The sequence below is a fragment of the Eptesicus fuscus genome, chromosome 4 (genome assembly GCF_027574615.1).
Source record: "Eptesicus fuscus isolate TK198812 chromosome 4, DD_ASM_mEF_20220401, whole genome shotgun sequence".
NCBI lineage: Eukaryota > Metazoa > Chordata > Mammalia > Chiroptera > Vespertilionidae > Eptesicus > Eptesicus fuscus.
Genome location: NC_072476.1, coordinates 85,098,508 through 85,116,622, shown reverse-complemented (window position 1 = coordinate 85,116,622; position 18,115 = coordinate 85,098,508). Strand labels below are relative to the sequence as shown.

Here is an 18,115-nt window from a genome sequence, read left to right as displayed (position 1 = left end):
TGCCCCTGTTGTCCCATTCACAGACCTCACCCTACCGAGGCCCAGGGATACCCACTCGGATCCAGGCCTAGAGGATAAATGAGTCCCACACCGAGTGTCTGAATAGTGAACATCTGGAACTCAGGCTTATAAACTGGTCAATCTGATGTGCTTTATCCTCTTACTTGGGAAAATATACCTTCTAATGACAAAATTACAAAATATGATTTGCATGGAAGTCATTGACATACGGAAGAGGACGGACTATAATGATCACTGTGCATGTCTGAGCATTCTGTTCTGGGAGTGGACAGTGTTTGAATTTGTAATAAAATGAAGACAGAATAATTCATAAATTACATATTTATTTCATCAATTTTTTTTCTTGTCTTCTTGTCAGTAGAATTACTCCTTATCTTATAATAATCAAGATGTTCATATAATTTGTGCTCCACTGAAATAATTATTCAAAAATTCAAAAGCAACTTCATTGAAAGTGTACATTAAATATAGGGTGTCCCCAAAAATGTATGCATGCTTCAACTCACTTAATTTTCACTTCTTTTCAGGTTTAACTGATTTGACATAATGGGTGAAGCCAGACTAAGCTTTGAACAAAGAATATTTAACTTAAATTGCCACTAGACCTTTTTTTTATGGGGATACATAAAAGATAAAATTTACAGTACAACACCTCAACAACTGACAAATTGAGGGCACATAAATATGGATTTAAATGATTCTTGATGTTTGTGATTCCATTGCTTTGCATTATCAGCAGTGCCTTGGACCAGAAGGGTCATCAGTTTGAAGACAGGCATTGACAAAAAAGTTATTCATTTCTGTAGATTCTTTTAAATTTTGAAAATGAACTGTGTGTTTATAAACACCAACTTTATAATCGTTCAAAGTGTGTATACATTTTTGGGGGACACACTGTATATTTTCAACAGCAACTGTACAATAAACCAGAGAGATGTAAGAAATAAAAATAAACAACTTCTGTTTTTTCCCCCAAAATCTAATTTCTTCTAAAATATTCTAACCTATTAAAATTTAAAGGCAAAGTACGTATTATAACTTATATCAAAATTTTAAATAAAAACTTTAAAATTAATGCTGCATTTGATCCCCAATAGGGAAAGGTCTGAGGAACCCCACAGAGGGACGGGAGGTAGTGGAGATGACATGGGTAGAAGGACCTGGATCTGACCCTCAAGTTCTGTGGCAGCATTCTACTAAGGCCCAGTAGAGAGCAAGTTCATGGTCATCCCTGCTGAGCCTCCTTCTGCCCTTCTGCATATGGGAAGCCAGGTCACGAGTGCTGTAAGGAAGATTAAATGCCAAGGTGCAGTGGGGAAATTGGGAGCAAGACTGGGAATGTGGTTTCAAAGACACCAGGGGTTGGACATCAATGGGTGTGAGCTGGGTGGGCAACAAGGTAATTTCAGATAGTCTGAGGCCACAGAGCAGAGGCCAATAATGCCCTGAAAGGAGACAGGGTCACATGGAGAGGGCCTGGAGTTCACTTTTTTCCTTGGAGGTGAACAGCTGTTGGCCTGCGTGCAGTACAGCTACACACAGAAGTGCCTTTTGGGACAGTCAAGGCTTCTGAGTTCTGAATCCCCTCTCTCGCAGTGACCAAGGACCACTGCCTTTGCAGGAGCACTTGTCACCAGCTCACCAGAGGTGTGATTCCAAAGGCAGCCTCCCTTAGCTGAATTCTCAGTTTGCTATTAACTTCACACACAGGAAGCTGGACCCTGCTCTCACATTGTACTGCTCATAGCATATAAAAAAATCAAATATTAGCATGTGTACATCTTATATGTTTAATTTTTAAAATAGATTCTATATTTTAAGTAGTATTTGGATTACAAAACACAATACAGCAAGTGCAGAACACCCCCCCACCCCAACCCCCTGCCAGTTTCCTCTCTCATTTACCACTTGCATTAGTGTGGTGCATTGGTTACAACTGACAATCCAACATTGACCCATTACTATTAACCCAAGTCCTTAGGTTTGCAGTAAGGTTCATTCTTTTGTTGCACATTCTATGGTTTTGACAAATGCATAATGTCCTGACGTTTGATTTTATATAGCACAGAACTAGACCTCTTCCTGACCTCAGAGGTGTCTCTTAGACATCTGAGAGAAATAATTGATCCAATCAACAAATATGTACAATAAAAATATAATAGAATGAACACATAAATATATAAATATGCTAAATAACATAGTTGCCAAATAAAATAGAAAACATCTATTTCAGGCTGTGATTCCTGGTACTGGAAACCTCCTTAGCCCTGACTCAGCTGTGGGCCCAGAGCCACCTTTCCCCACACTCAGCAGGAAGAAGGAATGATAGCATCCAAATCTGGGACCTGGCCTGTTTTCTGGAGCTGGATTGATTTATCAGAGTGTGTGTCCCAGTGGGCAGGGACACTGCTGGGTGTGCAGTGACCTGAAATCACACAGGGAATATGTGTGAGCTCAAGTGTTTGCAGATGGAGAAGGCAAGAAGCAATACGATGCAATAAAAGCCATAGCTTTGGTCATGAGATACTCTTTGAAATGTGCAGTTTTGATATGTAGTCATGTGCACAGGTTGTCTTTAAATATATTTTTATTGAGTTCAGAGAGAAAGGGAGAGGGAGATAGAAACATCAATGATGAGAGAGAATCATTGATTGGCTGCCTCCTGCATGCCCATCACTGGGGATCGAGCCAGAAACCTGGGCATTTGCCCTGACCAGCAATTGAACTGTTACCTCCTACTTCATAGGTCGATGCTCAACCATTGAGTCATACTGGTTGGGCTAGAGTGTCTTTAAAGTGCCCACTTTTCAGTTCAACAATAACAAAAAGCCAGTGATCTAACTGGGGTTTTCAGTAATTTTTTGTTAGTTTCATTGTGATGCTGTGCAACGCCACTCATGAAGCCAGAAGTGTTATCAATGAGCTTCTTAACATCCTACAGGGGACACAGCATTCTTAAGAGATTCCTGTCAGCTTCAGTGGATTTGAATTACTCTGTGTCTTTGAGATTATGTATTTGGAAGACCACTGAACTTTGGTTTCTGGTCCCCCATCCAGCACAATGCTCTACTTGCTCCTCATTTACTGTGCCTGCTCTGTGGTCTGTGGAAAGACGAGTTTGTTCATAGAAAAATGTGACTTTCAAGTAGTATGTCCTAAGCAGAAAACTTACACTGAGGAAAAACAAGTGATACACTGAGCCATGAACCCACATGAAATGGAACATTTTCATTTTAGCTGTTTTGAAGGGAAGACATGTGATAGTTGAAAAGGCAATGCCTAGATATTTGCCTCCTCTCTCTTCTTTCCCTGCCTGTCCAGTATCCCACTATAACCCTCCCTTTGGCCTTCATTCTGTCACCTGCCCACTACAGCCTCCAAATGCTGGTCTCCTGCCTCAAAACCTTTCCCTCACCAAGCCATTCCACCCAGATTCCAAAACATCTTCCTCAAGCAGATTGCAGGCCTGACACCAGCCTGATCAAGGGGCTCAAGAGGACCCCTGCCTGCAGAATCAGAGACTCTCAGCCCTCAGCAGCAGGACATGGGTCTTGCCAACCTCTTGCATAATTGCCCTCATCTTCTCTGGCTGGTTCATTTTCGAAAACACATCTTTGTGCTGGGACACTGTGCAGACTGCTAGCGGCAGGCACCTAATGTAGACAGCCACCTTCTGGGGTCTTGTCTAGACAGTCATGTGCAGGAAGCTTGTATAGATAACTTCAAGAGATTTGTGTAGAAAACAACTTGTAGGGGCTTTGTGTAGACAGGTTCAGGAGGCTGTGTAGACAGTCAGGTGCAGGAGGCTAGACCCTCAAACTCACATTCTTTGTCCTCCTCGTCTTCTCAAAAAATCTGTGCAATATTTTTAATGGGATTGGACCTGTTCATATGAAATTGGCTCAACTGCTCTTAAGTGCAATTTAAATTAGCTGCAGACGATTAGAGTTTATTCTAGGTATATGTTCTTATTAAATACTTGTTAAATAATCAAGGCGTCTTGAAATGCCATGCACTGGTTAAAATATGTGCGGGGTGAGAAGCAGAAGAGGACAGTACCAGAGAGCAGTGGGAGGGGAGAAACAGCAGCTGGGGTTCGATTCCCAGCCCCTCCACTTGCTGACAGCTCCTCACAGTTAATTAACTTGCCACCTCGGTGGTGCCTCCAGCTCTTCGTTATGCAGAAAGTGAGCAAAAACATGCTTTCTTAACTGAGATGTCTTCTAGTAAAACTCTCTGTGAGAAGTGCTGAATCCCTGTTAGGTACATATGCAAAGGGAACTTGGGTTGGTAGAACAAGTTTAATTACTACTTCATGGAACTTATGGGCTTTTAACTGCCACAGAATAAGGGATGGCATTTTAGCAATGACATCAATTAAGTTGAAAACTATGCTTATAAATACATTATGTATATGTTATAGCCAAAAATTTAAAGTGGGCTGGAACACTGTGTATGTCTCTGTGTGCACGTGTGTGTGCAAGTGTGAGCATGTCTGCCTGTGCATACGCTGCCAGGTCCCCTTCCCTGGAAGAGTGGTATCATTTTCCAGACCCTCTTCCCTGCTCATAAGACTTAGCACAGAGACCTTTTGATTGGGTAGGAGACTCAAAGATGAAAAAGAAACTTGTGAAATTCAAAACCATTTTTATGAACATTAACTGCTCTTAATTTTAAGGAATGGCCTTGAAAGAGTAGTTCAATAGATAAATGCATTTGAAAAATTTCCTCTCAGCCTAATATTTTATTTGTTTAATTAGTGGCTACAAACATCATTTGTATCATAACTGAGCCAGCATTCTGTGGGCTGGGGAACAAATAGGTTATACCAATGTTTAAGTTTTGGTTTCCAAGGACATTTTATTTTGGGGTGGTTCTTTTGGGAATGTGGGAAGGCATAATTATGGTAGAACTAAGTTGTACTTCTGCTAATGGGTCTGCTCTGGGCTTATTTGACTTAGCAGGTGTGGAGGGAGGAATCTTCAATGACGGAGATTGGGTAGATTGACAGCAGCCAATGATGAGAGAGACTGTTCATTCAGGATCCATGGTCACATCACAGCTGGGCATAGCCATTCCATCACTTGTTATGTCATGGTTTCTTTGTCCCATATAGGACCACTCATTTTTAAAAAAAATATTTTTTTAATTGATTTCAGAGAGAGGAACAGAGAGGGAGAGAGAGATAGAAACAGCAATGATAAGAGAGAATCATCAATCTGCTGCTTTCTGCACTCCCCCTACTGGGGATTGAGCTCACAACCCAGGCATGTGCCCTGACCAGGAATCAAACTGTGACCTCCTGGTTCAGGGGTCAATGCTCAGCCACTGAGACACACTGACTGGACAGGACCAGTCATTTAAAAAGCACACATATGTTTTATGGTTAATGTTGAAACCTGAGTTAACTCCAGTGGTCAGGGTAAAGATAAGAAGCTTGGGCATTATTCAGCACTTTGGAAGAGTGATCAGGGTCTCTTTCATGTAACTTGCATGGGGAGGGGGCCTTTGGCTTGAGATGCTTCACAACAGTATTGATTCAGACTGAGAGTTGATGCAAATTGTGGGATCAGCCAAGATTTAGCAGTAGACTGTTTACTTAGCACAGTGGTCGGCAAACTCATTAGTCAACAGTACAATGATTGAAATTTCTTTTGAGAGCCGAAAACTGACTTCTGCACAGGGGCACGAAGTTTCAATCGCACTGTACGTACGTGCCCGCACATGGTATTTTGTGGAAGAGCCACACTCAAGGGGCCAAAGAGCCACATGTAGCTCGCGAGCCGCGGTTTGCTGACCACTGACTTAGCACATCACATCCATGTCGCATATAAACGTCATACAAATCCCTGAGGTGTCTGGGTTGATGTTACTTCACTTTCACACAGGAGAGCACTGAGGCTCTGAGCGATTAAGGACACGCAGCTAATTATCAAGGCAGTCACTGCCATCATTCACTTAGCTTCCTGTGTGCAGTTAGTATGGACGATCTCATCTAATCCTCACAACAGTGCTACAGCACAGTGATGACTATAGGCCCCAATTTACAGGTGAGAAAACTGAGGCTGGGAAGTTGCCCAGATTAACCCAGGGCAAGGCATTTGCTCTGGATTCCACTCCAGGCCAGGCAGGCTCTAGATTTCCTACACAGTCCGGCTAAACCTTCACGCAAAGTCTGCTCCTCCAAGGTAATTTCTCCTTCCCTGTGCCACACCCCTCAAGGCCCCAGCTAACTAGCTAACTAGCCTTTGGGCAAATGAATGCCATGGATGAAATGAAGACAATGGGCCAGGACCAGCCCAGGGTTGTGTGCGTGAGGATTTCCCAAGCTCTCATCATCATCAATGGGAATCTTCTCAGTAAGTGCCCATCTATAATTTTTTGTGAACATACAGCAAAGGGAAATGAACACAAACTCCATCCTACACGCAACAGATAGGGAATGGCAGAATGTCCCTTCTGATTTCAGTAGAGTAGAGTAGCTAGCTGCTAGCATCAGTCCTTCTTAAATGACTCCACAGCAAGTTTACAAAAAGGGCTTTAGAATTTGAAAAAACAAAACAAAACAAAACAAAAAAACCCACAACAACAAAACAAAAACAAGCAAACTGTGTGATCCAAAACCATTGCTAAGCAAAAAGGTAGCAATGACCAGTGTCTCAGCTGTCAGGCCCAGGTGGCCGCCACCTTCTGTCATATATGGGTGCTGGTTGGGGCAGGGACACTTCTGGGACTGGCCCCAGGCTCATCTAGAGCTCAGCAAATGAAGATTAAGAAAGTACTCTGGCCTTTGTTCTTCTGGAACCTGAAACTAAAATCTCAGCCCTCGTTTTCTTTTCTGAAATTTTTACATTTTTGATTTTATAAACTTCTCTATCTCTATTTCTACCCTCCTTCTACCTATCTTTCCCCTTGCCCATCGAGTTTAAATTTCCAAGAATAACTCAAAATCTGAAAGGGAGATGAGCTATATAGAGCTGTGGCTTATGCCAACCATTCTTTTAATTTTCTCTCTTATAATGAGTGCACTGTTGCCTTCTTGCTGACTCGATTCCATGGGACACCAGCCAGGTGTACTTATACTGAACTGAGGGAATAACCCACATAAGCATGTCCCATCTCTCGCACTTTCTATTAAACTCTTTCCCTTTTTTTCCACTGAGCTCGCTTGGCTCAAACATTAGATGAAGTCGCTTAAGTCTTAAACATCATATACAATATCTTTGCCTCTCTCTCTCTCTCTCTCTCTCTCTCTCTCTCTCTCTCTCTCACACACACACACACACACACACACACACACACACACAGAGTTCCTGGAGGAGACTGCATTGCTCCCCTAATTGCACACTGAGACTCATCCCCTGTGATTCCTGCTTCGCCTGCACAATCTAATTTTGGAGCAGGAGTTATGTCTACGTTATTTCACATGGATTAACAACCCTTAAGCAAGACGTATTAAGTTGACCGCGTATTTCAGGAATATTTTGGGACTGTCACTCATCACCAGTCAGCAAGTTGGCACATTCTGTCTAGCACCAGCTGCCTGGAGAAATTGCAAGGCACAGTGGAGCCCCTCTTCCTTTCGTTAGGCTGTCTCTCTCATATATTTAGAGCTGGGCAAGAGGTGCCCACATGCCGAGTTTCAGTGGGCGCACATCTCCAGGTTTTGAGAAGTAAACATCTCAAGTTTAGGATGAAGCATGAAGGCACTGCTTGAGGGTCAATAAGCAAGTTGCTTCTGAAAGAGTAAGGAGCAGTGTGTGCGGTTCTTCTTGAGTACATCCTCCTGCATATGTGCGCCCACCACTGGCTGTGTGACCTCACCATCCCCCCCACTGGCCTCTCTTGGGAGCCATCCTCACCAAGGGGACCCTTGCTGCACTGCCTGGCCTCCCTGAGAGCCCCCTTGGTGGCCCGCGGGTCATAGTGAGCTTCCCTGTAGGCTTTTCTGTAAGGGTCCAGGAGGGACTCCCCACCACCCAGCCGTGTGGTTCCCCTCTCTACACAGTGCCAGGCATGAGTTTCAAAAGAGTGACTGTTAGAGTGAATATTTTGAACACTGTGTTTTAAATGTATATTCGTTGGTGTCTCATAATCTGAGAAGCTGTGGGAAGGGCAGATTGGCTGTCGAGTCAGACAGCCCACCTTCCAGCTCCAGCAGCCACATCCTTCAACTTCTCTGGTCTCATCGCCTCACCTGTGCCTGGAGAGGATCCCGCACAACCACTCCTAAGAAACTCCGTGACTCCATTTCCTTTGCGATTTGTAGGCTGTTAGACAGTTCTTAACAATTATCAAAACTTAACAATTATCAGACAACAGAGCAATTAAATTTATTATCTGAATGAAATGTTTTCATTACAAATTTTCTTGGTTGAGAAGTGAACATTGTAGTAACGAATTTGGAATTATTTTCTTTAGAAAAGGTTATATTTAAAACAAAGAACATATGAAGCACACAGAAATCAGATGATCTTATAATACTTTAATAATTATTTAGTATCTTATTCAATATATGGAATATTATTAACCATATCACACTATTTACAGAAATTTTTACTAGAGAAATAACTTAGAATGGTTCACAAAACTTCTGAACTACAAATGGATGTTGGGTATACTGTTCATGAATATGATTCCAAACTTAAAAGGAAATGTTTAAAAAAGAAAGCAATGCAACCCTCCAATAGTGGTATGTTCTCTTGACAGTGGACAGAAGAGAGACATTGCAGAAGATGAATAACTTTGAAAAGAAAGCCTGTGTGAATTCACTTCACTGACTTAGAGCCTTTGCTGCTAGAACAGTAGAGAGGTAGTATTGGCAAATTGTTTGCTTTGATGTCCCAGGTGGGCCCAGGAACTTCTGAGTCCCTGTTTTAGGCAGGATGCTTGGGAGTGCAGGGCTCAAAGGACAGAGTGAATCAGCGGGGAGTTTGTAACTTACAACATAGCAATGGCATGAAAGCCAGATTCATGTCTGTGTGTCTCCTTTCCATGTATTTGTAGTCTGGGAGAGGAGGAACGGGATTCCTGATCTCCGAGACCCTCACAGTACTTTACAAATATTAATTCATTAATGCTCCAGCAGCCATGAGAGGCTCCCCCAGAAAATGCATTCCAGAGAGGATGTGATTTCCCTAAGGGCACAGGCACCTCTCCCAGAGCTGGGGAGGAGCTGTGACCACGGTCCCTAATAGCACACAGGTCACAGGATACACTGCACTTGGAACCAGAATCCAGCTTCTTTTTCCCCTTGAGAAGAATCCCTTTTTCCAGATTGCAGCATGTTCATGAAGAGGTTTTGAATAAAAAAGGCAAACGTGATCAGGTGATGGCTTGCCACCTCTCAAATGCTCGCTGGCTCCGAGTCAGGCTGCAGGAGGAAGTGTTTTACCCGTGGACAGACTGTTCCCGCTGCACTTAGAAGTAATGAAACAGATTGAAAGACATTTAAAAATACCTTTCCCCGGCTGGCAGGGTGATGGCAGATGGGTAAGGAAGAGTTTAGTATGCTCAGAGTGAAAGTTCTTTATTGGAAAAGCTGACAGGTGCTCCATTTATATGAGAAAACCCAGCTATTGTTATCCAAACCTCTCAGAATCCTTAACATGGCACTTGTCATAGGCATATAGATCATGATTCTGTTTGAGCAGTGTTGTTCCAAATTCTATTAATAATTCTTCACAAGCACGTCACCAGTGACTAAAATGACCTTGGATTTTACAAATGAAAAGTTGTCCCAACCACATCCAGGGGTGAGTGAAAAGTAGTCAGAAGGGTCCCAGTGGGTCCCAACCCTTTTATATAATTTGCATGGCCCTTGTTAGACAATTTTCATTTCAAAGTCTCATTTTAACTTCCTTTGGGGATGCCATTTAATGGGTGTGAATTTGGATTAAAAAAACCCAACTTTCTTGTTTTTTCCAATCTGGCCTCAACAAAACGTAGAGCTAATGAGATTAGGCTTGTAGGTTGATTTCTTTGAGTTTAGAGCAAGATGAAATCATTTCAAGAGCCACAATCCCCATCTTATCTCTAAACTCAGAGGGCTGGAGACCACTCAAGAATCTTTAGGTAGTTCGAAGTGTCTGTAATTCTGTCTACTGTAGTGGGAGTGCCTTTGACCGTGGGTGAGCAGCTCCTCTCCGGGAGGGAAGGCCAGCTCAGACCTTCTGGAACCCAGAGTATAAAACAGAACTTCCCACATGCACAACCTCAGATAAAAAGTATGGACCTCAATCTCATGCCTCAATCTATGTGGCCATGGATTTGCCCACATCAGCATGTTAATTAATTCAACTCAACTCATATTACTGCACTTAACTGTATTCCTGATGCTGGATTCCAATTTAGCCATTTATAGGTGTTGTACCTTTAATCTATTAAACAAGAACTGGGAAGGAGCATCAATGTAATTGCTCTAGATCTAAGAATTTATAATCCCAAGGTTCTCTGAGTTGATGTGTGATCTTTTAAGGTAATAAGAGCTCCTTGAACAAAGCAAGTCCCGTATGAAGTTCACCAATAACATCTATTTGTCCTTTAAGTTGTTTAAATTACCTTGGATAAAAGGCCAAGTCATAAGTTTCATTACATAGCTACTCAGTCTTCCTGGCATAAGACAGGGCATGGCTATAGGAACAGAAATATCTCACTCATGTAGAAACTGTCACATGGACACGTGCTTCTGACCATGGTCTGAAGTGTTCATGGGTATGTGAGATGGACTCAGTAACTTAGTTTTATTTTCAAACTGTGGGTTGAGACCCATAGTGGGTTATAAGCTCAATTAGCCGTTTTTTTTAGATGAAATGGGATATAATAGAAAATATAATTGGATAGGTTTGTGAACTTGTGTCTCAGTTGTGTGTGTGTGTATGCATGGAGCTCTACAGTATGTTTCTTTCTGAGGGTGTGGTGAACGGTTTGGAAGCGACTGGTGGATCTGTCAGTAGCCGATTATTGGTGCTTGTTGTTGTAACCTACCTGGGACCCTCCCTTCTGTGGGACTCAGTGGGGCAAAGCCAGTGCGCCTGGCTCCAGGGTCAGCAAGCCTAAAGCTGAGTCCGCCCTCTGCCATTTCCTGCATGTGGTGGGCATCCTTTATTGACAGGAGGTGGGGATAGTGCACGCCTATCAATAAAAAGAGTAAATAGCCCCCAAAACATGAGTGAAACTAGCTAATCAGGGGGAAAAACTGGGGCCATGGTGATTGGTCCCTCGTCTCAGTAAACAGTTAAGGGTACAAACTACTAACAATGACCCATGACTGTCATGTCTTCTCTTGCCAGGGAGAGAGGGCTCCTGGTGCCCAAACCGTGTTTAGCAGGGCTCGGAAACGTTTTTGTGGTGCCCTTGTGGAAGTCCTCGCTTCTGGAAGCTTCCAGACTGCCTGTTTCTATCTTAAGCACCCTGTGGGTTCACTCCATCATTCCACAGATGCCACAGTGGAGACCTTCCTACAAATCCCTGGGTTCCAGTTCTGAGGACAGAGGTCTCAACAGGTAAAACAGCCCAGACCTCTGAGTTGAATCTAGGAAACTTGCTCAAAATATGTGGAAAGAAAAAAGCGCACTGACAAAGACCAAGCCATTCAAAGCTTAATTTCCAAGTGCGATTTCTTCCCCTGCAGGAACCCAGAACGGGTGTGGAAACTCAACTGTCCTCCCAGGCAAGCTTCTTTCTGGGAACCACCAAGGAATATTAGTCTTATTCCATTTAATCAGCAGATCTGAGCAACGAAGAGCCCTCTTCATTAAGGGCACTCAGAAATTCTGGCCAGCTGTTTCCTGCCACTCGGCTGAGGACAAGGCGGAGAGGGAGAAGCCAGCCACTCTCGGGACTCTCGTGGTCTCACTGCAGCTCTGCGATGTAATCCCACTTTTATCATTTCATTCCGAAACCAGTCCCTGAATCCAGGAGCCGGTCTGTGACTTACAGGCTTAACTTTGACGCGCTTTAATGCATATCACACACACTAAAGTTCTGGAGATGTGCAAATGGTTTCCAGCTAAGTCTTTGTTTTGTCAAGTACATCTACTCTTAAAATCCATTGAACTTGAAGTCCCGGGATGGTTGGAGACCAGCATGCCAAGTAACGTGTAGTGGATGGCTCACTCCCGTGCCCAGTGTCTGTGAGATACTATATAATCTTCTCTTTCATTCTACTTCAGAATATGAAAAATGCTTTCCCTCAGAAAGTGTGTCTCTGATGCTCACTTTGCAATGGAACTTTATCTTGACACATATTCTCTGGCTACCATTACAGGAGGGCTGGATAGGATGTGCCCGATTGTCTAAACCAGTGCATGGCAGCTCACGTGCACTGGAGTGTGGTGTCATGGGGTGTCTGTGAACCCAGAGGTGACCAGAGTGTAAGAGAGGCCTGTCCACCAGAGCAGGGACTGTCCCAGAATGATGGGACTCATTGCCTACAGAAGCCCATTTTATTTCCCACAGGTAAATTCCATTTACCCTTTCCTTGTGTTCAGACCATCATTGGTCACTATGCATGATCACAAAACATGCAGGTGACCTTGGCTCCCTGTTTGTCTGCACATGGAAGCAGGTGTCCTTGACGTTTTAAAGAGAGGTGGACTGAGGGAAGGATGAAGCAACCATCCCAGCTGTGGCCACTAACTGGGCTGTCAGTGGAGATGCTCATCTCTGGACCATCACTGTGGCCATTGAGAGCAGGGGTTGTGCTGATCACCTGGCCTGTGCCATGTTCCCAGCCCCAGACCAGCCCCTGAACATAGACCAGCCACATGTATCATGCCTGCAATGGGATCAGCCCCACTGGTAGGACTGATAGAGCATGTGTATGGGGTGGGGCAGCAATTCAGTGTCCAGAAAGGCAGGGCCAACCAATGTCCAGCCCATCTTACCTGCTACTTCCCACACTTGTCCCCAACACCCACTGCCCGCAATTCCAAAGCCACAGATGCGGTCACAGATGACTCATAGTCACATTCCCAAAGGCAATGCCAGGGTTCTTCGACTACTGTGAGCACAGGAGTCTCACTAACCGATGAATCTGATTGATGTGATTAATGATATAATTAATAATGTGATTAATGACATAATTAATAATAAGCCTTTATCTTTTTTCCTGAATAATACAGACCAGCACGAGCATGTGACCTTCTGAGTTAGGAGTTTTCGATATCAGAATAATTCATGAAATTTTATTCCCTGGGATTTTGAGCTGAGCTCCTGGCTGTGGAGCCTTCAGTTTCCCTGAGATTCTGCCTGGAGGGAGACGACCTGTCTCTGTGTGAGAGTGTGAATGTGTAAAGCAATTCTTCCCAGTGCTGGGTCGGTCACCCAAAGGCTGCCTCCTTCAGATCTGGGCAGGGAGACATAGTAGGAAACTGACAGAAAACTGAGGTTTCGTTTGTTTTAACGAACATCCAGGCATCTTTAGGAGCTGGGCACCGCTGGCTTTTCTCAAAGATACTCGAGAAGTATGGATGAGCCTGACCCTGGTGCCTGCCTACCTGAGTGAGTTCTGAGAATCCTGTGCCTACCAGGGGAGGGGTGCTGGTGCCGGATCGGAGGGTGCTTCCCTGCACTGTGCATGACTCGGGGTGACGGCCGCAGGATAACTCTGACACTTGTTGGGGTTGAGGATATTCTAGGTGCTGAGTTGGCACTGACTCATCACAGTCATCCTTCACTCTGCTCACTTATTTGCAATTTGGCATAAGATAGAAAATGTAACAGCTTCTATTTTTAAATGCATGTGCAGGGATATTATACCCAGAATCATTAAGTTCCAGTGTCTCTCTATAGCCTTTGGGTACTAGGATGATTCAAAAATATCAAATGGACTTGGTAATTAATTTCATAAATGTGTATATTTGGATTCTGACATAGAAAAAATAAACATTCCTTTAAAAATATATTTTTGAATTGACAAATAATGTGTAAATATGCATGATCACATAGTAATTTTACTCTAAATTAATCATGTGAAAAGTTAGCAAAATGCAATACTTTAGGCGAACCATCACATCATGAAGTTATTTTTACTTCTGAGTCAAAGTTGGGTACCACAGAGCCAAGAGGCAGATGAAACCTGCTTTGTGGGGGTCACAAATCTTAGTTTTCTACGCAGAAGTGACTGATCTTGTGCAGAAATTGAACATCTTTCCACATGGATTCTTTCTCCCCTACTACAATTTAAAAAATGGTCCATTTTGGATTAATTTGAAAATATTTTTGAAATAAAACTTCCAAGCATTTATAAAAATAATGGGACAATAAAAATGAAGCACTTGAAATGGTCACCACTGAAAACTATGTTGGATCAGCAGCTGCTCTTTCAACTGGGCAGCCCATCAGATTAGCCTTGAAAACAGTGTGGAACTTCAGAACCGAAAACCTGCCTTAGGCCACCAGGACCCACCCCTCCTGTTCTGGAGATGAAATCATGGATGATGTTAATTGCAACAATGATCATGATCATTTATTGGCAGGAGGCATTCCTAAGGAGTCCGGAGGACAGGGAGTAAAATGAAAGCTAGTCTGCATCGTATCTCCATAAAATGGTCAAGCTTTCATTACCAGGGATGCCATACCTGCAGCCCTGGGAGAAAGGCAGTGGCGGGCCTAGTGGACCCTAGGAATGCACCTGGGGCCGCTACTTGGTCTGGCACACTTACAGGGCCAATCACAGCTTGCGAGAGGATTGTGGCCGATGTCATCAGATGCCTCCTCACCCTCAGCCCCCACTTCCTTCTTTCTATGGAGTCTGTGACATCTGAGTCCCATGTCAATATCGAAAGAGCATTGAGGAGAACAGGCAGAAGACACCGCACATTCAACATATGGTTATTGAAACGTGGTTTGCAGCTGTGTATGTCACCTTCCCACATTTTCTTTGCCCGGGTTGTTCAGGAAATACTTTTGAGCAAAGGAATAAACTTAGTTCTGTATCTTCTTCCCTGCTGTTTCTGAAATAGCTCTAGTTGAAGTTCATGATGAGGCTCCCAGAGGAGAAATATTTACCACAAAGATGACACCAGGACATTAGGGCACAGGGACATGTGCACACACAACACCAGTTGCCATGTGAAGATGGCCTGCTGGGCACCATCATTCAAATGCAAAGGAATGTTGGGTCTGAAGGTACCTGATCATCCTCTGTCTCTCTGATCTCCACCTGCACCTTGACATTCCAGCAGCCAGAGATGAGACAAAAAAGCAAGGGGCCATCTCCTTTTCAGATTTTAGCTTTTGAGTTAAAATTGGCAGTCACTGTCCTATCACACAGATAAGGAGCTCCATTCTCTGTATCAGATCAACTTCCTTAGAAGCTGCTTCTGTTGCTGGTGGCCACATGTGTGTGGGTGGGTGGGAGGGTAACTTCTTAGCTTGGGCTGTATTCAGTCATTACCAGGTTGACCCAGACTCCAGACTCTTCTAGGGCATAAGAGACTCTCAGAGTGTCTGCCTCTTCCTTTCTCTCCTTCCTCTCTCTGCTTCTGCCCTGGCAGCCTCTGCAGCTGGCATGTGTGACTTCACACCTTGGCTCCTGTACCCAACCCAAGACTCGGCCCCTCCTGGCCCAGGTTGCTGCTCTGTTTGGTTGAGTTCTGAGCACACAAGATTTCTGACTTCAGGAGCCCATCCCAGCACTGGTGAGCTGGGTGGCCAGGGCTCTCAGCTCCCTCCAGGGCACTCTGGGTCCATGCAACTGCAGAGCCAGCCCTCCTGTCTGCAGGGCCGGGGAGATCTCCAGTGGCTGGGGCAGGTGCTGGGCAGTACCCTAACTCCAGACCTTTCTTCCCTCTGTTGAGGGCAAAGATTTGCATTGTGTCCACCTCTCTGGGATGCCCTCTCTGTCCTCTGCCCACCAGACTTGGATTCTTGGTGTTTCATGGGAATTTTTAGAGTTCAAGAAATCCTTTTCTTTCTCAAAGACTTGGATCTTGCAGTTGACCTTCTGGCTCCTAAATCCAGTGGGTACCTTTTGTTTTGTTTTGTTCGTTTGCTTTTTAAAGGCTGTTTTGAAAGTCACAGCTGAGCAATGGCTTCTTGACTTTTAATTTCATCTGTTCTGACTCTAAAGCTGCACTGCCTCTGTTTTGGTTTAGGGAGAAATGGGTCATTAGCTAGACACAAATTCACAGAAATTAAAAATGCACTCGGCTACAGACAATCCCAGTACATTAAGGGTATTTTATAGGATGTGATCCCACCCAGGGAGCCTCTGTAAATCTCCAGTAAAGGCTACAGACTGGAAAGTCAGGACTCTCAGTTCTAGGAACCAAATATTAAGAGAAAATCCTTCCCTGAAGTATCTAAGCTTCGATGAGTGCAGAGATGGTCAGCTATTTCTCTCTATTGATATAGAATCAATGTATCTCACTAATAATCACTTTAGGGAGAATGGTTGTGGCCTGGAAACTATTATGCCAATAACTATTCTAGTGGGCAGACAGGAGGCTGTTTCTTAGAAACAGTTACAAAGACTAGCTAACTAATCAATTAATTAATCATTTCATTTATTCATTAAATACCTAAGCATTCAACACCAATGACAAGTGAATTTCTGGGCAAGGCAATTTTCCTCCTATGACCAAGAGCTGTAAAGGGAAAAGTCAAAGTGAAATATTATTGAATGTCAACATCAAACATAAAACCTTTAAGATGACTAATTGTTAATTCTAAACCAGAAGATATTTTGAAAAGTGGTCTAAGGGAGCTAATGGATTTCATAGTATAAAGTAATGAGCAAAGCAAGAAACACCCTGAAGAGATGTTTTCAGAGTTCAAGACTTAAGCCCTTTAAAATCATTTTAAAGATAAAATTTTATTTTATGGAAATCATAAGCCATGTTACTACAAACCCAGTTCACCCTACTGCATATAAAACGGCATCACCTTGCCTCAAGGTAAGAAAATAAAGTTTACTGCTATTGAATCATACTAAAATATTCATCTGTCAGGACTTTGTCAACCATGGTTTTGATGGCATTTAAATTGAATTTAATATAAATTTAAAGGCATCTCCATTTGATGTAATGAATAATATGAGGTCACCATCAACTTCAATTTTAATACCTTAAATATAGTCAGTTCCAGCTGCCTTGATACATTTATGGTAGGGAGTAACTTGTTATAATATATATTTTTAGCACTTTGTTATTTTAAATCTGCAAATAACACCGAGGGCAGAGGTAGACTCTCAACTTTAATATCATGCTCTTGAATAGGGTCCGTGAGCAATTGCCAAGTGATTCCTGTCATCGGTCCTTTAGTGCCTGTGGAAGAAAGAGGGCCCCTGGCTGAGTTGCCACCTTGGAAAAAGCATATTTTAAATATGCTAATGCACTGCCTTCCATGCACAGGCCTCTGTAAATAGTTTCTACAGGCACAATGGGAGAGGCCAGTGCTTCTACTTTTTGGCATAATATTTTCTTTCCTTTGTTTTGCTGTTCAAAAAAATAGCTGATAAAATCTACTTTTCAGAAGGAGGAGTCTGCTTCATTTCTTGGGGGATTGGCTCACTAATAGTCTAAAGTGTAAGTTGTAGAGATTATTTTGGTATTTGGTGTCTGTGTCTGTGTGTCTACTGCCTCTAAAGAGAGCTCCATTCATCATGACCTTGAGATACAAGTAAGCTATTTAAATAATTAAAAATTGCCTTGGGAACATTTAGGAGGATATAAAAGTGACAGACACAGAAATCAATAGTCTTTCTATGGAACTGTAACAACCACTTAGACATAAGAAAAGAGAAAATCTCAGTTAAAATGGCAACTAAGAACGTGAAATTCTTATGCATAAACTTGATAAGCAATTGCAAAATCTATGTGGAGAAACTTTCAAATATTTTCAAAAGCCTATGAGGTAGACTTGAACCAATGAGAAGGTATCCCTTGATCTTGGATAGGAAGATTCAATTCCATGTGAGTTAGCATATGAATTGAGCACCAATCCAATACACATGCCAGTATTTGTCACAGCTGTGTAATTAATTCTAAAATTTTATGGACAAGTAATTGTGCAAGAATTTCTAGAAAATCTCTATAAAAGACGAGTAAGGAGAAAGGGGATTGCCAGGCCTACCAGATATGGTTCTAGA

The 18,115-nt window shown here is 43.0% G+C and overlaps 1 protein-coding gene across 2 annotated transcripts in view; it reads left to right on the top strand.

The window, feature by feature from the left end:
• Window positions 1–18,115, top strand: part of IRX2 (iroquois homeobox 2) — a 37,629-nt gene that overhangs the window by 13,718 nt on the left and 5,796 nt on the right. The window contains exon 5 of one of the 2 annotated variants that reach the window (XR_008555876.1): window positions 11,313–11,525. The exons of the other annotated variant lie outside the window; for it this stretch is intronic. The gene's annotated coding sequence lies outside the window, so the exon portion shown is untranslated. The remainder of the gene's footprint in view (window positions 1–11,312; window positions 11,526–18,115) is intronic. 2 annotated transcript variants of the gene reach the window in all.